This window comes from Cajanus cajan, chromosome 1 (genome assembly GCF_000230855.2).
Source record: "Cajanus cajan strain Asha chromosome 1, NIPB_CcT2T_4, whole genome shotgun sequence".
In the NCBI taxonomy this organism is placed as follows: Eukaryota; Viridiplantae; Streptophyta; class Magnoliopsida; order Fabales; family Fabaceae; genus Cajanus; species Cajanus cajan.
Window position 1 is genome coordinate 14,242,765 of NC_138517.1, and position 4,606 is coordinate 14,247,370.

Sequence of the window (4,606 nt, forward strand, 5' to 3'; positions counted from 1 at the left end):
AATGGCATTTTCGTAATTTTAATAAAGTTATAGGGATATTTTGGGTTTCGGAACGGGCCGTTCCAAAAGTGGAACGGGCCGTTCCAAATGTTGAAAATGTGAGGTTTTTGTAGTCCCAGAACGGGCCTGGAACGGGCCGTTCTGGTATGGAGAACGGGCCGTTCCGGATGGAGAACGAGCCGTTCTGCTGAGATTAAGAACGGGCCGTTCTGGTTTTAGAACGGGCCGTTCCGATTTTGGAACGGGCCGTTCCAGTTGAGAAATTTGCACAAATTCGAAGGATCCGGAACGGGCCGTTCCGAATTCAATACGGGCCGTTCCGGGTACACCAGTTTGCCTATAAATAGGGCAGGGGGGGTGAAAATTTTTATACAGAGAAGAAGTGAAATCCTAGAGAGAGAAAGAGAAGAGAGAGAGAGAGAAAGAGAGAGAAAAGGAAAAGAAAGAGGGGATCCAGAGGAGGAGGTCCTGCCCAAGTTCCAACTCCGCCTATCCAGGTAAGGGGGGGAGTGAGAACCTCGCTCAGGGGTGTGGGGATAATTGTTGGATAGTTGTTTGTCGGATTGGCCCCCAATCCTTTGTCGTTATTCTGTTTAAATTTCTATTTACTCTACTTTGCTTTTTGTTGAAGGTGCCGTTGTTTTGTCTAAATTTCTATTTACTCTACTTTGCTTTTTGTTGAAGGTGCCGTTGTTTTGTCTAAATTTCTATTTACTCTACTTTGCTTTTTGTTAAAGGTGCCATTGTTCTGTCCGATTTTCTATTTATTCTACTTTGTTTTTGTTGAAAGTGCCGTTGTTCTGTCTGATTTTCTATTTACTCTACCTTTTTCTTTGTTGAAGTAATAAATGAATATGAAATTAATGTTAACAATACATGAGTTTTAATATAAATAAGAATGCTCTCTGAATCTCTGTGAATACCTATGCGGACCTTATGAGGAATATTGATGACATGACCATGTGAAATATGGACAAATGACATGAGACCTAAGAATGGACTATTGAGACAAACTATGATTATGATACTATGACAAATAATGATATGATGTACTAAATGAAATTATGTAATAAGTTAAATGTTGAGTCCATGAGATTATGAATGTATGACATGCATCATATGCATATATTACTCCAGGTGTGCCGCTGAGGCCGCATACCCACGACTAACAAGGTGTACTTTATGGTCACCCACGATGTAACATGCTAACAAGGTGTACCTTATGGTCACCCACGACTAACAAGGTGTACCTTAGGGTCACCCACGATGTAACATGCTAACAAGGTGTACCTTAGGGTCACCAGTGATGTAACCAGGTGTACCTTAGGGTCACCAACGATGAATTGTGAATCTTCCGTATGGCGCCACATGCATGCATTTATGAGTTGAGTCCATGACATCATAAGCATGATAAATGAGTATATATATATATGATATTGACTATTTATGTATTGTTTACATGTGACTTATATATGTTGTGTGTGTGTGTGCTATCTAGCAGTTATTTCTGCACCTGAAACTGAGTGAGATGTTTCTCACTCCCTTGTTGTTTTTGTATATGTTTTAAATTGTGTTGCAGATGATCAGCATCATGAGTTTGTTGGTGATGAGGCTTAAAAGCTTCAATTGGGCATGCTCTGATAGGATGTGACATCGGGGCATAGTTATTTTAGTTTAATATGTTATTGTTTTAATAACTTTAGTTTCTCTTCTTTGTAATTTCTAACGAAGAGATAACGTAGATAAAGTTTATAATTTAAGGAAAATGTATGTTAAGAATTGTAATTTGAACGTTCTTGATAAAAGACCAGAATGAATATCTTTATTTATATTTTATTACATGATTTGGAAAATATAAATTGATTCCTAACCAGGAGGCACTGCCACCTTTACTGGAGTTAATTTATATTTCCTTTATTATTATTTGTATATATATGATTTCTTGTTTTTCACTAAATTGTATTGAAAATCTTAACTTCTTTTCTTTTATAATTCTTTTACACTGTAGTTATGATTTATGAGTTACGAATGTGAATCTTCTACCTTGTGATATTTGAAATATTTGTCAACTATGAAAGATTTTATTTACCCAAAAAGAAGAAAAGAAATATTTTATTGTTACATTTGTTGTATATTAATAATGGGGTAGAGGGTGTCACATTTTTGGTGGAAGTGAATTAAGGAATAATTGAGATATACAATATGGTAGAACTCACACTATCAAAATTATTGAAATTTAAGTGTGAAATTAAGTTTTATATTGGTTAGAATTTGATAAATTGAATAATATATAAGTAAGAAAAATTCATTTATCTAAAATCTTAAAATTTTAGGTTATATTATGATGTCAAACTCATTTATTTGATTTATTCATTATTTATTGTATAGAATGTTTTTGGTATTGAAATCTTCCCATTAAAAATCACTCTTTTACATAAGAAGATTTTTATCAAATTATCAACAATTACATAAAAGACCTTGTGCTCTCACATTGTTAATGCATTGTGCTCTCCACTTAATGCACTATGCATAAGCTGGTACAACAACAAAGCAACACTCACCATATTCAAATATGTTAAAGTTGTAATGCAATATGCAACACTTATCATAAGTAGGTTAAGGTAACTGTACTAACCGTATTTCGCACCCGGGCTCCAAGCCCGGACTAGCGATGCAAAGGCATCCTCGGACGCACACCAAGCGATGTCAGCTCGGTATCTGAAGCACGGAATCTGGGCAGATCACACAAGAACCCGGGGATCTCGTCCCAGACTGGAACCGCCCGCTAATTACGCCATATCATATCACAATATATCACATCATGGCATATCTTATCTCAGGCCTAGAGCCCAATAAAACCCTAATCTACACAAAGGTACGTGCACTATATATATGAGACTATTATTCACACAAAGACTAACTTTAGCATCGGAGTCTCTTTTGCAGGTACCTCCCCCATCTTGGAGCACCAACACATTGGCAAAGGAGGCTCACCAATCTTACTAGACGGATCACCCCTACGATCAAATTCCGGTAAGAACATTTGGCGCCCACCGTGGGGCCGATCGAGACGACTCTTATCGGCCACCTGCATGGTTTCTACCAGAAGCCACATCAGACGAGCAACAGACGACGCGAGCCACTCAATTACCATGGACAGCGACGCTGCAACCCTGAGGCGGCTGATCGACCAAGTCGAGCAGATGCAACGACAACACGACGCCGACCTCCAGAACATGCGTGCCCAGCACGCAAACGACCTCGCAGCAATACGAACCGCTAATGAGGCCGACCTCGCAGCTTTGCGTGCCGAGAATGAGCGCATCCGCGCCCGGCTGCCTCGACACCACCCCGGTCAACCGCCGCGCGATAGTGACGATCATGGGGAGGAGGCACATTCAGCCTCCCGAGCAACGACCAAAGTGCCGACCTCCCAGCCTGCCACACACCGGTCTCACGCATCAACACACAGGTCAGGACAAGGTACCAGTAGGGCCCCCACCCATGTCTCCAAAGGCCATGAGCCCTTCCGCCGTCACCCCTTTGTGGATGGAATCATGGAGACCCCACTGCCCCGTGGGTGGAAGCCCCTTCACCTTGACCGTTACGACGGCACCACAGACCCCGACGAGCACATAGACTCGTACACAACCTAGGTAAACCTCTACACTAACAGTGACGTCGTATTGTGTAGGGTTTTTCCGACCTCACTGAAGGGACCCGCGCTTCATTGGTACACCCAACTGCCAGCCGGATCCATCGACAGCTTTGCCACCCTAGTGCAGCGATTCATGGCACAATACGCCACCAGTCGACCTCACCACACAACCTCAGCTGCCTTAGCCAACCTAAGGCAGAACGATGATGAACCTCTGCGAGCTTTCATGGAGCGCTTCTCCAATGTAGCAATCCGGATCCGAAACCTAAACCCGGAAGTCGCCCTGCACGCCATGCTCATGGCACTCAAGCCCGGATCGTTCGTCGACAGCCAATGTCGCGATGCCCCTCGCGACATGGATGAACTACGTGCCCGCGCCGCCGGGTACATTCAGATGGAAGAGCACTCAGCCTTCCGCGACCAAGTCCGGGGGAAGAGCCTCGCAAAACAAGAACAGGGATACAAAGACAAGGTAAAGGTCAACAATGACAGCCAATTCAAGAAGCCGGCCAAAGAAAATAGAGGCGGGAAGTACGACTTCTACACGCCCCTAACAGCCCCGAGAGTTCACATCCTGGAAGAAGCTGTTGAAGATTGAAGAATCTACATCTGGAAGATGTTCCCTAGAAGTTTTAGTTTTGATGTTTTGCTCATGTTGCTTTTTATTTTAAGCCTATGTCAAAAGGATAATGTATTGATTGTTTAAAAGATTAGGCTTGTATGTGTTTGTTTGTTATGTGTTAAAAATTAGTAATTAACATGAAGGTGAAAATATCATAATACTCATTTTTCTTATTTCATTCATTGTTGAGAACATGAAGTATTAATTTACTGAGTGTTTGAGACTTTAAATGAAAACTTGAAAACATCAGAAATTTTCTGAGTTAAGGAATAGATTACCTGAACTGGTAATAGATTACCTGACTCATGTTGAAAAACTGATTGATA

The 4,606-nt window shown here is 41.5% G+C and overlaps 1 long non-coding RNA gene across 1 annotated transcript; it reads left to right on the forward strand.

Moving 5' to 3' along the window:
• Window positions 1–225: 225 nt before the first annotated feature.
• LOC145953886 (uncharacterized) lies at window positions 226–1,829 on the forward strand. The gene is made up of 2 exons (XR_014431113.1): window positions 226–497; window positions 1,580–1,829. It is a non-coding gene; the product is annotated as an uncharacterized LOC145953886 (long non-coding RNA).
• Window positions 1,830–4,606: the final 2,777 nt, after the last annotated feature.